Genomic DNA, 9414 nt, shown 5'->3' with positions numbered 1-9414 from the left:
TCGTGCCCGACCCTTTGCGACCCTGTGGACTGCAACATGCCAAGTTTCCCTGTCTTTCACTATCTCCTGGACTTTGCTGAAGCATTCTGTCTCACTCCCTGCTTTTCTCTCATTTGTCTGCTTTATGTTCTCTGCAATTCAGTCTTCTCATTGAAACAAAACTCTAGTTATACCATGTGGATATATGTAACTGGCACAAATCCCTTTATAAGCAGATCAGGGCAGGTCTAAATTTGTAAAAGCCTCCTCTCCCTTAATGAAGGTCAGCATGGTATGTGGAAAATTCCGAAGGAAAAAGCAAAGGGGAGGTATTCTCCTTAGAGAACAAAGGTCAGCCTCTGTTTGCATCTTAATTCTGCAGAACTCTCCTCTCTTACTAGCTACATGCAATACCTTCCAGCCGCAAGGTTTAGTTTTCTTAGGACATCATGGCAGAGTTCCAGAAATGGAAGATGGGGCTCATTGACCAGAAATGCAGTCATACTGGGTGGAGATTGTGGTCACAAACAAAGCCAAACACATCTTTTGTCAAGACCCTACATTTCCAGTCTGTCTCACCTCTTAGAAGACCAGCAGCTGTTCGAACACCTCTCACCACCCACTCCCCTCACCCCACAGCATGCCACAGCCTCCGGGGCTCCGTGTGCCTCTGGGGCCCTGCTTGTGTCTGATTTACAGATCTCTGTTTCACCCACAGAGAGATAGGAGGGCCAGCGAGCTCTGTAACATATTGATGAGAGTTGGGGTTATACCCGGGATGGCCCCTAGGAGAAGTCAGGGACTCCTCGAGCCGAGAATGTCTTCCTCAGCCGTGGCCTGTCCTCTCGATGTGCCCTCACTCCTCGTGCTCTGCGCCCTTTTCTCAGCCAATAGCAGTCTCCCCCGCGTGCTGTCCATCCTTCAGGGCTCACCTGAGTCCTTGGCATTCTGTCCACACCACTAACAGTTGCCGCTTCACACCTGGAATTACGGCAGCCTTAGGCCTGGAGCACGCTTGGCCCAGACCGCCTCACCTTGGTCTTTCATCTCTCACATTCACGTGATTCTGAGCACCACTGGGTACTCAAAAGGTTCTCTTCCTTCTCTCCTGTTCTACACTTCCTGTTCCTCCTGCTGTTGCTTCCATTTGTGGGGCTCTGTTTTGATCAGTTTTGTGGTGGTAACAAGTAACCTCCAAGCCTCAGTGGCTTAGGAAACAGACTGGTTTCCCTGTCATGACCACTCCAGGTCAGCTGTGGCTCTGCTGCTCTCTCTGCTTCTCATCGGGGACCCCAGCCAGAGGCAAAGCCCGCATTTGAGATGAACCGTGGCTGAAAGAAAGAGCAGGGGAACTGGGAGAAACCCTTGTCATCCCTAAAGCTTTTCTTCTGTCATTTCCATCCACATCCCATTGACTGAAGAAAGTGACGCAGGACACCCTGGCATAGGTGGCGATGTGAACCCCACCTGTAGGGAAGCTCTTAAGCCACATGGCAATGGTGAGATGTGTGATCGTGTTCCAAGAAAGGGAGCTGAGAGGTGGAAGCGAGGACACCTTTTACCACCGATTGCTGCTAGGTGCTTGGTCCTGCTGGGAGCATCACATAAGGCAATGTGTGTCCATCTGCAGGTGTGGCAGTTTTCTGGCATGGAATGGTGTTGAGTCTGGAGCCACCCGTGCCTCTTTCTGTCACCCGTCTGCCTGAGGGGGCTGTATGCAGTAGGGAATAAGGGTCACCTGTAGAGAGTGAGTGTGTGGTGGTAGTTTGAGAGTCAGAGAGAGAGAGTACAGTACATACCAGCTTGAAGGCAGCGCTGCTTGAGCTCTTGAATCCATCTGACCTAGTGCCTGGTTCACCACTTTTTCCCCAACATACTTCTTTTCTGGAATAAATAGTTTCAGTTTGATTTCTGTCCTTTTTGTCAGGAGTCCTGATCTTTGTGGTGGATATGACATTTGGATGATTTTCTAAAAATGCCACTTCTGCTCCAGATCTGTTAACATAGCTTTTGTTTAAAAAAAATTCCTTTCTTTCTAAAAGTATTTATTGAGCAGAAAAAATGTGCCAGGTACAATGTTAGATCTGGAAATAACAATTGTAGCTCATTATCTGAAGCAAGTTGTCCTTCAAGTTTTTCCCATTTTTGGTTAGTGTAAAAGACATATTACACTGGGTTTCTCTTCAAAAACTCTTTAACAATGAATTTTTTCTGTTTTGCTTTCACCTAGTGTTCCTTTAATATGCAGGATAGTTTTCCATGGTTATAATCATAGTGTAGCTCAAATTTAGAATTCTGCTTTTGCTCTTAACATGAAATTGTAAGGTCTTCATATTCATAACATTAAGTTTCTGTTTCTCAGCATGATTGACATTTTGGGGCCTGTGTTATTCATCATAGCACGTTTAGCAGGATCTCTGGCCTCTTCTCATTAGATCACATGGAATTCATCCTCCATCCCAGCTCAGACAACAGAAAATGTCTTCAGACACTGCCAAATGTTATTTGCAGGGGCGAAATTTTCCCACTTGAGATCTATTGCTGTGTAAGCCTCCTTGACTTAACACTGTAATTCTTTTAAATTTGATTTTGACCGTGCTGGATCTTTGCTGCTGCGTGTGGGCTTGTTCTAGTTATGGTAAGCGAGAGGTTGTGAACTATGGGGTTATACTGTGCTGTGCTTTTCACTTAGTCGTGTCCAACTCTTTGTGACCCCGTGGACTATAGCACGCCAGGCTCCTCTGTCCATGGGGATTCTCCAGGCAAGAATACTGGAGTGAGTTGCCACGCCCTCCTCCAGGGGATCTCCCTGACCCAGGAGTTGACCTGGGGTCTCCTGCATTGCAGGCGACTCTTTACCAGCTGAGTTACCTGGGAAGCCCGAACGGGGGCTGCTCTTTAGTTATGCTGCTCAGGCTCCTGATTGCGGTGACCTCTCGTCCAATGTGGGCTTAGTTGTCCTGTGGCATGTGGGATCTTCTTGGACCAGGGATCGAACCCATGTTCCCGGCATTGGCAGGCAGATTCTTAACTACTGGACCACCAGGGAAGTTCGAAACGGTTATTTTCTTAATCAACTTTTATGTTTGGACATTTAGATTACTCCCAATTTATTTGTGATACAAATAATGCAGAAATAAATACTTTATACTGTATCTTCTTATTTTATAAAAATTTTTTCCTGAAAATAAATTCATCAAGGTCAGGAGGTGGTAACACTTTTAGGACTTTGATACTTATTACCAAGTTGCTTTTCTAAAGAATCCCACCAATCTCCCCTCTGAGGTACAATGAGTGAATGTAATCGTTTCCCTGACCTCTTGCTAATACATACTCTAATATGTTGTAATTTCAGTGCAATTTCAGCTTCACGTGAAGAAAGGAATCTAGAATTTGGAGACAAACTGGTCTGGATCAAAACCCAACATTAGCACTGATTGCACGTTGACCTCAGTGAGTTTCTCAATCTCTCGGCCCTGATGGCCTCTTTGTAAAATCAGTATAACAATCCATACCTTGCAGGGTTGTTATCTTCAAAAGAAACTATTAACTGTCATTGTCCATTATCGCCTTGGATGCTCAGAATATCTCTCCCTATGAAGTAGTCACTGGAAAGTATCAATCTTGTTTTATGAAGGTTGGAAAGGGAAAGGAATGTACCGGGATCACAAAGGAGATTTGTGCTTCCCACAGAGGTGGAGGTTCATTGCATCAGAGAGGTTGTTGCTTCATTTTGACCATCTGTACCTGCTTCCCCAGTGCCTGCACCTGGAGGCTGAGGGGGCCGTCAGAGAAAGGGGTGGCAGAGATTACTGTCTGATACCTGAAATTATAGGAGTGGTAGGCAGAAACGACAAGACTGATGGCTGAGCTGGGTGGATACCTATAATAAAGGCTGTGGGTGCTGTGGGTGTACCCAGGAGGATGGGAGTCCCGGGGCCCATAGAGTTAGGGGTAGAAAGCTTTATAGGGACTTAGGATGACTGCAGGTGAGCGCTCTGGAGGTAGAGGGGAAGACAAGGAGGCTTGTGGTTAATGAGTGTGTCAGTTAATGGGGACAAGGAGGAGCCAGGACGAATGAGGAGCCCAAGCCAGCACTGAGGGTAGCCGGAGGGTGCTGAGGAGCAAGCAGTGAGGGGCTGAAGGAGGGCAGGGAGGGTGGAGCACAGGTAGAGTCAGGACTCGGTGACAGGACTGGCCCTGCATCCTGTCCTGATGTTGCTGGGGGTGTTTGGACTAAGCATTTGTAAAGGCATTGATGGGTGGCTGAAGGGACCAGAAATCTGATTTGAGCCCATAATAGCAGTATTATTTTTTTTTAAGCTGTGTTCCTCTGCATAATTAAAAAGTTACCTATTTTTTGGCTGTACTGGGTGTTCACTGATGCATGTGGGCTTTCTCTAGTTGCAGCAAGCGAGGGCTACTCATGTGTGGGCTTCTCATTGCAGTGGCTTTTCTTGTGGAGCATAGGCTCTAGGTGTATGGCTTTGAAGCACATGGGTTCAGTAGTTGCCATGCGGCATGTGGGATCTTAATTCCCAGACCAGGGATTGAACTTGTGTCCCCAGCACCGACAGGCAGATTTCTAACTGGACCACCAGGGAAGTCCACAGCAGTATTCTTGATGGAGGTGACAGAAATACAACGTGTACAACTTTTCCCCCAATTGGAGTGTAGTTGATTTGCAGTGCTTCAGTTGTGCAAGAAAGTGGCTTCCCGGGTGGCACTAGTGGCACAGAATCTGCCTGCCAACACATGACGCGTCAAGAGATGCGGGTTCGATCCCTGGGTCTGGAAGATTCCCCTGGAGGAAAGCATGACAAACCCACTCCAATATTCTTGCCAGGAAAATCCTCTGGACAGAGGAGCCTGGTAGGCTGCAGTCCCACAGGGTCACAGAGTCTGACACGACTGACGTGACTTAGCACGCACACATGCACTTCAGTTCAGTTCAGTCGCTCAGTCGTGTCTGACTCTTTGCGACCCCATGAATCGCAGCATGCCAGGCCTCCCTGTCCATCACCAACTCCCGGAGTTCAGTCAGACTCACATCCATCGAGTAATTCAGTTACTTTTTAGGTTATTTTCCATTTTGGGTCATTATAAGAGATTGAATATAGTTCCCTGTGCTATGCAGTAGGTCCTTGATGTTATCTATTTTATATATGTGGTTTAGTTGCTAAGTAGTGTCCTACTCTTGCTATGAACTGTAGCCCACCAGGCTCCTCTGTGCATGGGATTTCCCAGGCTAGAATACTGGAGTGTGTTGCCCTTTCCTTCTCCAGGGCATCTTTTCAACCCAGGGATCAAACCTGGGTCTCCTCCATTGCAGGCAGGTTCTTTACTGACTGAACCACCAGGGGAGCCCATTTTTATATATAGTGGTATGTATCTGTTAATCTTAAACTCCTAATTTGTGCCCACCTCCAATGTGTAAAGTCCATGGGGTCATGGAGAGTCCGACACGACTGAGTGACTTCACTTTCACTTTTCACTTTCATGCATTGGAGAAGGAAATGGCAACCCACTCCAGTGTTCTTGCCTGGAGAATCCCAGGGACGGGGGAGCCTGGTGGGCTGCCGTCTCTGGGGTCGCACAGAGTCGGACATGGCTGAAGCGACTTAGCAGCGGCAGCAGCAGCCAATGTGTAAAACCTTAAGCAAAAAGAAAACGCTACTATTCGTAGTTCCTTGAAGTTGGAAAAAATTGCCCTGTGGCCCAGCAATTTGACTATTAGGTGTGTGGCCCTCAAAATGGAGAACAGGCTCAGACGAAAACTTGTCTGTACATGTTTATAATAGCACTACTCACAATAGCCGCAAGGTGGAAATAACTCAGATGTCCATTAAAGGATGAATGGACAAACCAAATGTGGTATATACATATAATGGAATGTTATTCAGCCACAAGAAGGAAAGACTCTGATACACACTATGTGGATGAACCTTGAAGACTTTATGCTACGTGAAAGAAGCCAGAGAAAAAAGTCGCATGTCATATGATTCTGTTTACACAACATTGTGAATAATGCCACTAAAACACGTGCTTTATAGTGGTTAGTTCTACGTTGTGTGAATGTCACCTCCTAAAGGGTCACTCCCACAGCTTTAGAAAGGACAGGCACGTGTCTGGTCCTTAGAAACAGCCAGAAACAGGGACTGCAAGGCCACTAGGAGGCTTCCCTGTGCTGCTTTCCATGCATCCGTGGCGGGCTCTCACCCTTTGTGCAGGGAATGCGGCAGTTGATGGCACCAAGATCCCTGAGCATGGCGGCCTCCCTGTCTCTCCTTCTCTGTGGAGATGTTTCCTTATTGACCCAACATCCATCATCCGCTTACTTCTGAGTCATTCAAATGCAGCGGAGAGAGGGTCATAAAAGCCTGCAGGGGGTGGTGAACAGGAGGCACCAACAATGCTGAGGTAAGACCAACTTTGGGGCCCCAACACAGGTTAGATTTCAAGGGAACATAAAAAGTTTGCCAAATAAGCCCACTTCACAAATGTATTAGGAATGTTCAAAGTAAGCGCCACCTTTCTGAGGAGCTCCTCCTTCTAGCGCTTGCCTCCCAGCTAAGTTATTAGGATGAGCCATTTTCCTCCCTGTGTGCATCCTGCTCTCCTGTGCCATCGTTGTCTGGTGGGCTCCCTGCCAGCACCCCTTTTTTCTGCTGTCACCCTCCCCACAGTCCACGTTTCACAAAACATCAGCCGTAAAAGATAATTGAATCACGCTGCACCTTTCCCCAGACCCTTCAGTGCCTCCCCAGCATTTAGAATTAAGTCAGACTGTGAACTGGGGTCTGCAGCTCTGTACCTCGGTGGCTGTCAACTCTGCTTAAGCTTTTGAATCACCTGGAGTGTGTTTAAACCTACTGATGCCCCAGCTCTCCACACACCAGTTGAAGCAGAGTGGGAAGATGAAGGCCTGGGCAGGAGCATTTTCTAGATGCTGTGGAACTGATTGTATCTTTGCAGCCAGAGTTGAGAACTGCTGCTTTATGTGGTCTCATAGCTGCCTGCCTTTCTGAATTCTTCTTCGTCACTATCCCCTTCATTCCCACACTTGCCACATTGGCCCCCTTTCAGTTTCTCAAGCCCAGAGAAGCTCATCCTGACCCCAGGGCACTTAACCTGGAATGTCTAACCCTTGAGTCTTCTCTTGATTGGCTCCTCCTTGCGTTTCAGATCTCTGCTCAAATTTCACCTTCTCAGAAAGTCCTTCTAACCCTCTGATCATTTTTTTTTTTTTAAGTTATCTCCACAATTTTCTTCCCAGTTGCTTTCTAGAAAGTCACCTTTTTTTTCCTCTTTTCACAGCACTTGTGACCATCTGAAACTTAAAAGAAGCCACCGGGAGGGAGGAGGGAGGGGGTTTAGGATGGGGAACATGTGTATACCTGTGGCGGATTCATGTTGATGTATGGCAAAACCAATACAATATTGTAAAGTAATTAACCTCCAATTAAAATAAATAAATTTATATTAAAAAAAGAATGTCAATTCCATGAGAAAAGGGACCTTTGAGAACAGTTTCTGAAATTTAAAGTACAGTGGAACCCTTGGATCCCAGTATCCATGTCATTTCGACCTGGGTTGTTCATACGGCTGTTGAGCACTTTATATAGGGCTAATCCAAACTGAGATGCATTGTAAGCATAAAATACACACTGATGTTTTAAAGATTTAGTGTAAAAAAATAAATGGAAAATACCATTTTAATAGTTAAATTTTTCTTAATTAAAGTACTTTACGAAGTCGTGTTTCAAGTGTACAGCAAAGTAATTCAGTTATATATGAATTACTTCCCAGGTGGCTTCCCAGGTGGGACAGTGGTAAAGAATCCACCTGCCAATGGAAGAGATGCAAGAGACATGGGTTTGAACCTTCGACTGGGAAGATCCCCTGGAGCAGGAAATGGTGAACTGCGCCAGTATTCTTGCCTGGAAAATTCCATGGACAGAGGAGCCTAGTGAGCTACAGTTCATGGGGTTGCAAAGAGTTGGACATGGCTGAGTAACAGAGCATACACACACACATACACACTTTTTCAGATTCTTTTCCGTTATAGGTTATTACAAGACATTGAGTATAGTTTTCTGTGCTATACAGTAGGTCTTTGTTGGTTATCTTTTTTTATACATAGTAGTGTGTATATTTTAATCCCAAACTCCTAATGTATCCCTCTCTCCCCCTCCCCTTTGGTAACTCTTAACTTTGTTTTCTATGTCTGTGAGTCTATTTCTGTTTTGGAAATAAATTCATTTGTACTTTAAAAAAGTTCCACATACAAGCAAATCATGTATTTGTCTTTTTCTGTCTGACTTGCTTCACTTTATATGATAATCTCTAGGTCCTTCCATATTGCAGAAGATGATAGTATTTCATTCTTTTTTATGGCTAAGTAATATTACATTTGTATGTATACCACATCTTATTTATCCATTCGTCGGTAGTTTAAAAATTTTACTACATGTTTAAATAATATTTTTGTATATTGGATGAACTAAAACATTAAAATTAATTTCACCTGTTTATATTTTGTGTAATGTGGTTATTAGAAAATTTAAAATTATGTGCGGGTCATATTAAATTTCTATTGGACAAAGGGCAGTTCACTTTGCAGTGATGTGTTCCCCACTAACCCACACAATTTGGTAGTCCTATTCTTGGAGTTTCTGTTCCAGGAATGTTTAGTGACTCTCATTGGTTCCCATTTCTGCAGACAACATCCCATGGAGTTGCCAAGTTAATGACCTTATTACCATGGTTTGAGAACTCTCCCTGCTTCTGTTTTTTTCCCTCCCTTTTTTGCCATTCAGTTCAGTTCAGTTGCTCAGTCGTGTCCTACTCTTTGCAACCCCATGAATTGCAGCACGCCAGGCCTCCCTGTCCATCACCAACTCCTGGAGATCACTCAAACTCACGTCCATTGAGTCGGTGATGCCATCCAGCCATCTCATCCTCTGTCGTCCCCTTCTCCTCCTGCCCCCAATCCCTCCCAGCATCGGAGTCTTTTCCAATGATTAGTTTTTCATTATTTTCTCCTTGAGTTTGCTGTAATCTTTTCTGTCAACAATTGAAACTGTGCTGTTTGGCAAAAAAAAAATTTTTTTTTCATTATATCTTTTTTAAGAGCCACAAAAACATTTCAGAAACAGTCAAGGAGTTGTTGAGAGCCAGATGGAACCTTAGAGAATATTTTGTAAATTGCTGTGTGTTGTTGTCATTGTTCATCTGCTAAGTCGTGTTCAATTCTTGGCGATTCCATGAACTATAGCGCACTCGGTTTCTCTGTCCTCCATTATCTCCCAGAGTTTTCTCAAATTCATGTCTATTGAGTTGGTGATGCTAAACATCTCATTCTTTGCCACCTCCTTCTCTTTGGATCTTTATTTTCTTTCCAGCATCAGGGTCTTTTCCAGTGAGTTGACTCTC

The sequence above is a fragment of the Budorcas taxicolor genome, chromosome 11, assembly GCF_023091745.1.
Source record: "Budorcas taxicolor isolate Tak-1 chromosome 11, Takin1.1, whole genome shotgun sequence".
In the NCBI taxonomy this organism is placed as follows: domain Eukaryota; kingdom Metazoa; phylum Chordata; class Mammalia; order Artiodactyla; family Bovidae; genus Budorcas; species Budorcas taxicolor.
The sequence above is the reverse complement of the archived record's forward strand: the minus strand, read 5'-3'. Positions refer to the sequence as shown.